At 44.9% G+C, this 9696-nt stretch overlaps 1 protein-coding gene across 2 annotated transcripts in view; it reads right to left on the bottom strand.

Moving 5' to 3' along the window:
- stai (stathmin) overlaps positions 1 to 9696 on the bottom strand; it is an 86299-nt gene that overhangs the window by 75562 nt on the left and 1041 nt on the right. The window lies entirely within an intron of this gene.

A 9696-nucleotide genomic window follows, 5' to 3' on the forward strand; every position in this document is an offset into this window, starting at 1 on the left:
ACCCCCCCCCTTCCTCACACCACAACTCTCACTCTACTCTCCCCCTTCCCCTCTCTACACCCATACCGACAGCTACTCCCCATTCACCATTCACCCACAATCACAGCTACCTCCCACCCACCCCGCGCCCCACCCACCTTCCACCTTCCACCTTCCCCCTCCCCACCCCCCACCCATCATTATTCCAATGAACCCCCTACCTCACATCCACTCCATTATAATACACTCACCCAATTAGCGCTCGTTCGCAACCCGGAATCTCTGAAGCACACGCAAGCACATCCGAAACAAGCCGTCTCTTAAATCAGGGTCGCAAAGTCGAGAGACGGGAAAGAGGTTGTGCAATATTACCGACCTTGCTATTGCACCGTTGCTGTGTGCAAGAGTGCGAGTGCAGGTTTGCGAGCTTGGCATCAAGGTGTAAGAAAGGAAAATAAATATTTCTTGGCTTTATTTTTTTTTTCTGAGATAAATACCCTTTATTGATGAGAGAGAGAGAGAGAGAGAGAGAGAGAGAGAGAGAGAGAGAGAGAGAGAGAGAGAGAGAGAGAGAGAGAGAGAGAGAGAGAGAGAGAGAGAGAGAGAGAAAAGAGAAATTCCCCTTGCTTTTGTATATCTGAAGTTATAAGGAGACCTATTTCAATAAGTAATATTGGGTAATACTGAATAAAGCATTAAGCTACCAACTTCAATTACACCTCAAATTATTTTTTACATTTCTATTAACAAAAAAAAAAAAAAAAAAAAAAAAAAAAAAAAAAAAAAAAAAAAAAAAAAAAAAAAAAAAAATCTTAATCTGCAAAAATTTAAAGTCTTTAGAAAACGATACCAATTCATTAAGGGCGAACGATTTTAAAATACAATAATAATAAAAAATCTATAACAATATCAAGCATTCTTTTCATAACAAAACTAAATAAACTAGATCATAAATGAATGTACAGAAGATCAAAAAAAATAAAAGAAAGGTCAAACCAAGCAGACACCAGGTCATCCCCCCCTTCCCTCCCTCCCTCACAAGGTCAGGTCGTCTGGCTGTCCCGCTCCATCAGCGCCTTTACCTGCAACCGTGGGCGCTCATTATGATCAATAGCTGGCTGAAATGCAGCGCCCTTCCTTCCTTCCTTTCTTCCTTCCTCCCTCCCTCCCTCCCTTCCTTCCTCCCTCCCTTTCTTCCTTCCTCCCTTTCTTCCTTCCTCCCTTCCTTCCTCCCTTCCTTCCTTCCCCCTCCCTCCCTTTCTTTCTTCCTTCCTTCCACCTTTCTCTCTGCACTCTTGCACACTGCTTGCCACTCTCCTTTGCACTCTGTTTCCCTTTCCTTGCTTGCTCTTGCTTTAATTTAATTTGCATATCCATGGCTTCGGGCTTCTCTCTCTTTCACTTCCACTTCCTTCTATTCCCCCATTCTCTTTCGCGCTCTCTCTCTTTCTCTTTCCCTTCCTTCTATTCCCTCATTCTCTCTCTCTCTCTCTCTCTCTCTCTCTCTCCCTTCCTTCTTCCCCTTCATTCTTTTTCTATCTTTTTCTTCTGTGTTTTTTTCCCGTTCACCTTTTATTTTCCGTTTCCTTCCTTCCCTTCTTCCTCTTTCCACCTTGCCTCATTGCGCTCAGCCCCCCCCCACTCCACCTCTTAGTTTATTCAAATTTGTGTCCATTCACTTCTTTTATTCATCTATCCCTATTCTCATTTCCCTGGTTATCTTTTTTCTACATTTTCTGTTTCCCATTCTTATATCGCCCGATCACACCCTTTATTTTTATCTTTCTCTTCCTATGCTTCCTCTTCGCCCCCCCCCCTTCCTCCTCCTCCTCCCACCTTTCTCTCCCTCCCCCCCCTCCCTCTCCCATTTCACTTATCAAAATCCCTTTAATCTCTCTCTCTCCCTTTCTCTCCCTCTCCCTCTCTCTCTCTCCCTCCCCCTCCCCCTCTCCACATAAAGCACTTGGCATTATACACCGAACTCTGTCATTAGCACCACCTAATGGCCATCGCAAACTTGCAAGATCCTTAATGCATTAATTACGCTACAACTTGCATCTCCTTCCTGCAGCGTGGGCGGAAGGATAGATAATGGATGAGGATAAGGGGGAGGGTGTTGTGAGGGAGGGTAAGGGTGAGGGAGAAAGTGAGGGACAAGGAGGGTGGTGTTGTGAAGGAGAGGGAGGGTGAGGGTGAGGATAAGGGAGAGGGAGGGTGAGGATGAGGGACAAGGAGGGTGGTGTTGTGAGGGAGAGGGTGGGTGAGAATAAGGATAAGAGAGAGGGAGGCTGATGGATAGTACGGCTGAGGGAGGAGGAGGGATAGGAATGGAAGCAGAGGTGGAGATGGATTGGAGATAGCAATGAGAAGAGAAAAAGAGGGAAAGAGAACGAAGGAGAATGAATAGTAAAAAGACAGAGGGAGAGACGGAGTGAAAGCACGAAAGAGAAGTATAGTAAGAAAGTGAAATAGGGAGGAAAGGAAAAAAAAAAAAAAAGTATGTATGATTCGTATTCATAAAAGTTAAAAAAAAAATGTATATATATATGTGTATATATATATATATGTATATATGTGTATATATATATATATATATATATATATATATATATATATATATATATATATATGGTCATAGCGAAGGATATGGAGAGAAAAAAAAATCAATCCCCACATATCTAACAACCTTAACCCCCCCCCCCCAAAAAAAGAAAAAGTAACATTGAATAACCAATACAAATAAACCAAATAAAAAAAAACAATCAAATAAATAAAAGACCTCCAGTGAACGTAGGAGAGGCCTCCGTCCCCATACGAGCTTCTGCCGCAGGCCCCATCCCTCATAAATCATGCATGTCCCACAACATGTGCCTCGCCAAGCACGTACTCTGCAGCATCAATGCACCCGCGACATCTACGTCTCACCGTGATATTACACGCAGCATTATGCAGGCGAAGAGGAGAGAAGATGAGATGAGATGAGATGAGATGAGAGGAGAGGAGAGGAGAGAAGAGGAGAGAAGGAGGAGGAGGGAAGATAAATGAGGGAGGGAAGAGGGAGAAATGAGGGAAGGGAGAGGGAGAAAGGACGGGGAATCGGGGGTCAACGAGGAGGAGGAGGAGGAGGAGGAGGAGGAGGAGGAGGAAGAGGAGAAGGAGAAGGAGAAGGAGAAAGAGAAGGAGGAGGAGAAGGAGAAGAAGGAGGAGAAGGAGGAAGAAGAGCAAGACAAATGACAAAAAGCAACATCATATTTTCACTCTCTTTCCACCCCGTCTCCCCCTCCCCCTCCCCCCATCTCTGACAACACCCACTCCATTCCGGACACATACCCAGAGGCCAAGGGTGTGCGTGGGGGGGTAAGGGGAGGTGGGTGGGGTGAGTGAGTGAGGGGGGTAGTATGATAGAAGGGGGAAGGGGAGGGGGAAGTGTCGCATGCGCACGAACGCACGCACACACGCACGCACATGCCATCTAGGACACCAACCAGCTGTGCACATGCCTTCAGCTTGACTTTGAACTTGCTCAAGGTCAGTTTATATAAAAATAAAGTATGGAAGAATTCGAGGGGAATTAGGATACCCAAGATATGAAGAGATTGAACAAATAATGTAAGAAAAGTACAAGTAATGGGATAAAGTCTTTCTTATATCGAATAAATCCGCTTTTATATAAAGCTGGCGATAACACTAACGTCTCTCTCTCGATCATTTACAAACAACAATAACAAACCGAAATCCAAGTTATTCGACAAATAAAAAACACCCAAGAAGAATTATTGCAACACACTGCAATTTTATCAAAGTAAGTAAAACCCACAAAGCTCAATTTAGCAACACCAAAGACACGCAGAAGGCTCTTAAAGCAAGTTACTTTACGGCGACTGTCCCGACTCCCTTTTTAGAAGGACGCGTCGCCATGGCAACCAACCAAAGGTCATTGCTCCAGTGATCTTCAGCGAAGTGTCGATTCGAACTTGATTGCGAGATAATGCAAGTTGATGGCGAGGTTCAATGAGGGGTTTTACATGTGAATTTCACTGCGACAGAATACAGACAAACGTCATTGCTTATATAAGATGGGAGAATAATACAAGTGGGGGGGAATATTATAACAGTCAATACAATGTGACGGAAGCATGCTGACCAAGTCAAAAATCAAACAAGGAATATTTGTGTTTTCATGTTTTTTTTCCCCGTTAGCGTATCCCGAAAAAAAAACATAAGATTAAGTGTAACTAGAGGGTTGCTATACATGAAGAGTCCTACTATATAAAAAAAAAAAAATTCTCAATCAGCTAAGACTCAAAGAGGAGAGGATAATGTTGCCAAAGAAAAAGAGGATAAAATTGAAAAAATAAAATAAAAAAATAATCATATAAAAATATTGAACAAAAATAAAAACTAACCAACGATTCTGAAGAAAAAAAATCGAGAAAATGGGTCTTCACCCCTTACTAGAAGCCGCCCTTTATCAACAAAAAAAAAAAAAAAAGTGAAAAGAAAAATGAAATAATAAAACCCCAAACTCCAAGTTAGCAATTCACGACCCGACGTCACAGAGGAAAATGCAGAGCCCCGCAAATATGCAATAAGTATCGTTGCAAAATGGGTCCCCAGTAAAGCAATCGCCAAAAAGACGGGGAGGGGGGGAGGGGGGGGGAAGGAGGGGGCGTATAACGTATGCCTAAGACCGGAGGCGAAGTTTTTAGCTTAATGACCCGATACGTAAAGGCAAATATAAACACGACGAGCGAGCGGTGATTGGCGAATCCTTTGGCAAGATCACGAGTCTTTGAGAGGAGATGAGAGGAGGAGGAGGAGGAGGATGGAAGAGGGAAAAGGAGATGAAGGAGGAGGAATAAGGAGGGGGAGGAGTAAGGAAGATGAAAGGTAAGTGAGGAAGGAGATAAGGAGGAGGAGGAGGACGAAGAGGGAAAAGGAGATGAAGGAGGAGGAATAAAGAGGGGGAGGAGTAAGAAAGATGAAAGGTAAATAAGAGAGGAGAAAAGGAGGTAGAGAGGAAAAAAGGGAAGAGAAGCGTGGGAAAAGGAAGAGGGAGGAGGAAGAGAAAGAAATACAAAACGAAGACGAGTAATGGAGAAGAGAGAGAGAGAGAGAGAGAGAGAGAGAGAGAGAGAGAGAGAGAGAGAGAGAGAGAGAGAGAGAGAGAGAGAGAGAGAGAGAGAGAGAGAGAGACGAAACCTATTAAATATGTTGCAGAAGGAGTCGTGTCACTTAAAACTTCAACCTTGCGTTTCCGGAAGTCCTAAAGCCAGAGATTAAATATGTAAAAAGAAGAAGCAGACGAGAAGGAAGAGGAAATTATTCTCCTGAATCTCCTTCACCTCTTCGAAAAAAAAAAAAAAAATGTAAAAAAAAAATAATGATAATAATAAATTAAACCTGAGAAAGAAATTCTCGAAAAATCAAGAAAAATATGAAGCAAAGCAAAAAATGATTTTTTTTAAGAGTCGAAAAAAAAAAAAAACAAGAAAGAACTACCAAGATGAAAAAGGCTCCTCCTCTTCTGCCTTTATTACCGTGCCTGCATCCTGAGGGAACCTTTTATCTATCACACACCGGCGCCCCCTCCCCCTCCCCCTCCCTCCACCCCCAGCACCGCCTTCCACGTGTGACCGTACCCGAGACCCTAAGGGAATCGATTCGTCGGGTACGGACTCGGGGTCTTCTAGGGGGTTCTAGGGGGTTCCAGGGGGTTCTATAATGGGTTCTTCCTTGTCCACGGCATGAGGGTAGGGTACAGTACGGCGTAGCAGCATCAACCAACGAGAGGAATAGGAGAGTGTGATGTGTTGTTTCAATTATAAACGTAATGGAGATGTATTCTAATTATACTACAGTGGTATTATAATAAATCATCATCATAACCATAGTACAGCAGTTGTATAATCTTATTACGCTAGTATCATAAACATACTACAACAGTTGTATCAAATTGCATTAGTATGATAAGCATACTACATCAATATCATAAATATACCACAGTATATCATAACCACACCGTGCGTACAAAGAGTAATTTTGTTCTTCCGAGACCCGACAAGAAAGGAAAGCAATTCAAGCAGCCTCCTTGAGACACGTCGGCCGATGGACATCATAATCTTGGGGGAGTTCGAGAGACATCGAATTCCGAAGCCATGAGCGACTAATCCTTCCGCGTGCGTTGTGACAAGCGACGAGATAATCGACAGGAATCTATAAATTCCAGAGGATTCCTTCCAACCGGGAATGGGAACAAGACTGACACCGACGGGCCGATCGCAGCCCAAGGTGGAATCGATGACAGCTTTCGCTCGTGACAAGTGACTGACAAGTGACAAACAAGGACGGGGTGTCCTCTGCGGTGTGTCTTGAGGGTGTGCCGTTGCCACGACCTTCCTTCCTTCCTTCCATTCATGAGCGAAAGCTGCTGGAGAATCCCAGCTCAAAATTCCCTAAAAAAGATCCCTATAATGGTCAATGTCACCTCGCGGGTTTTACACTATTCCCGAAATAATCTTAAAAAAAAAAAAAACACTAAAAGAGACGCCCATGATAATCCAATGATACTCGGAGCCTAAGAGATATCGAGCGCGCCATGCCCCCCCCCCTCCCCCCCTCCGCCAGCCAACCTCCCCCACCCACCCACCCCCATCCCACTGCCCTTTTCCTTCCGATAAGAATAACACTCCTGAAGACTAGACGTGGGTCCAGACGCCCACCAGAAAAGAGCTTTAAGACGCCGAGGCCGTTCACCTCAGCTCCCCCCCCCCCCTTTCCCCCTTTACCCCTGAGACTCTGACTACCCTCCCCCCCTTCCCCCCGCCTTCGTCTTCCTCAGCTTCCAATCTCTCACCCTCCCGCCCCGCTCCCCCCTCCTCCTCCTCCTCCCCTCCCCTTCTTCCGGTTCCACATCTGGTGCGTCTCGTCTCCCTATCGTTATATCATCTCTGCTTTCCCTTTCTCCTCCTCTTCCTATTAAGCATCAATATCGTCTCCGATACCGCTCCCCCTCCCCCTCCCCCTTCCCCCCCCATCTCCTGGAACCTTGCAACTCCCTTCTTCTCCAGTCATGTCTTTCCCTATTCGTAGTACCTTTTATTCATAATCTAATCCTTCTCCCTCTATCTATTGCACTTTATCAATTTTCTAAGTCTTCCTCCTTTGTTATTCCCTTTTTTTTTTAGTCTTTCCCCCAACGACCTACCCTCTCCCCCCCTCCTTCCATCCTTTAACGCCCCCCCCACCCACCTACCCCCGCAGCCAGCGCACGTGTTCACTTCTTCAGGATCTCGACTTAATTTAAGTGGCAAATCGCGTTTTCTGTGTGAACTAGTCCTTATAGAGGAGGGTCAGAAGGACGTGTCCATTTTCCAACCTGGTCTCGGGCGATTAGATTTGAAAAAAAAAGGACTTATTTCTAGTCTATAAAGTCTTTCGCAACTAAGAGGACAGAGGACGATGATTTGCAGTCACTTCGATCAACTTCAAACTTCCCCCCTTCCCCCCATTTTGCTATATAAGAACAATACAACCCAAACACACAAACGCCACAATAATAATACAGACCCACATGTTGAGCATGTCTCCCCCCACCACCCACCACCCACCCCCACACTGTCATCTCGCTAATGGGTTAAGACAACCACATTCCCAAACATAAACAAAACATAAACAAAGCCTGAACGTGAAGCGCGCCACCTGTCACTCTCCCATGCTAATGACTCGACTCTCACTGGTCTTGGAATTACGTAAACAAAAGCCTCGGAAGACAGTCAAGCGTGAAGTAGTTATACATACGTCGGCACAGGTAATCCCCACGCGCGGTAGACCTACACTCACGCACACGCACACATACACACGCGAAGGCCGGGCAAGAGGAGGTAGGTAGGTTGCCCTTGAAGTCACAAGTTCAGCCTTCAAGTGCCGCTTTCCCTCTATGACCTATCTAAGAATAAGAGTACTGAACTTGAGCATTTAAGATCGGTGCTATTGCACAAAGGAAGCTGAGGGAAAAACATGTTAAGGACGTGTGTGTGCGTGTGTGTGTGCGTGCGTGCGTGTGTGTGTGTGTGTGTGTGTGTGTGTGTGTGTGTGTGTGTGTGTGTGTGTGTGTGTGTGTGTGTGTGTGCGTGCGTGCGTGCGTGTGTGTGTGTGTGTGTGTGTGTGCGTGTGTGCGCGCGCGCGTGCATTTCCATCAGAATCGACAGGAATCTAAAATAAGTGGATTTTACTTGCATAAAACAGGAACAAGAGAAGAATCAATGAAGGAAAAGCGACCCAAGTCACGAAGAATATAACACTGATTATATATATAAAAAAAAAAAGAAAAAAATATATATTTGGTTTAAACAAGCTTGTATTATCAATGTCATTTTATTTATTTGCCTCAGGCAACCGTCGGTATACAACACGACCTCCTATCCGATATATTCCGATGATGCCATCTCTACCACCCCTCGCCATTATTACTGAAGTGATTATCTTTAATAGGAAAAATATTATGGCTACAATTAACTGCAAAATTATCGCGGTTATCTCGTGCAGTTGCTTGCAACGTCTAACCTCTGAGAATGACATGCAACCAGGAAGCTTTGGCCATCAAAGGGAAAGGAGAAAGGGGGAAGGGGAGGGGGGGAGGGGAGGGGAAGAGGGAGGAGAGAGGTAAAGGGAGGGGAGGGAGGAGGAAGGAGAGAGGGGAGCGGAGGTGAAAAAGGAGAGAGAGAGGGGAGGGGAGGGGAGGTGAAAAAGAAGAGAGAAGAGAAGGAAGGGAAGAAGTAGAAAGTAGAGATGGGAGGGTAAGGGAAGGGGAAGGAGAGAGGGAAAAGGGAAAATCGAAGAGACAGGAGAGAGAGAATGAAGGGGAAGAAAGAAATGAACAGGTGAGAAGAGAGGGAAGGGGAGGGGGGAGACGAGGGGATAGCGGCTCTTAGTAAACGCAGATTTCTCTTCCCCCCCTCCCCCACCACACCCCCTTAAGGAATGACTCTGTCTGGCACGCCTTTGACCAAAAGAGGGGTGGGGTGGGGGGGGCGGAGGGGAAAGAAACTGATGTTGAAGTAGAGATCTTAATAGCAGAGTTTCCCCGTAGCGACAGGGAAGAAAAATCATTATGTGAAAGTTTTCTGACAATTTCGTTTCTGTTCCTTAAACGACAAGGGAATTCGTCGGTTTTTTGATGTCATGGAATATGCAAGATGGAAATTACCTTTGAACATCTCAACTTCAATCTCAGCTCTATGCAGTTTTTGTTGCAGCGAAACCGTAAACATTAAAAAACAAAAACAAAAACAAAAAACAATAATAGTTTGTCTGGATTCACGTATCTCAAGTTTCGTACACCGATACATATCTGAATTTAGCAATTTGCAAAGACCCCAATGTACCAAAAACACTAAATTTACGATAAAACAAGAAAGACAATTTTTACAGACGGCTAAAAGGGATGGAAAACTTTTGACAGTTGATGTTAGTACAGGATGTATGCTGGGCGAATACGGTATAGTGTGGAACGCGTTTTTAAAATTCAAATTTGAGATCGAGATGGGACGAGGGGGAGGGAAAGGGGGTTGAGGAGCAGGAGAGGGAGGGCGAGAGAAAGAGAAAGAAAGAGAGAGGGAGGGAAAGAGAAAGAAAGAAAGAAAGAGAGAGAGAACCAGTAACAGCTCAGCGTTTGTTTACATCCTAAAAAAAGCCACGTGACAACTAACGGCCCCC

This window comes from Penaeus japonicus, unplaced genomic scaffold, assembly GCF_977035675.1.
Source record: "Penaeus japonicus unplaced genomic scaffold, GWHDUDI00000001_assembly GWHDUDI00000021, whole genome shotgun sequence".
Taxonomy (NCBI): Eukaryota; Metazoa; Arthropoda; class Malacostraca; order Decapoda; family Penaeidae; genus Penaeus; species Penaeus japonicus.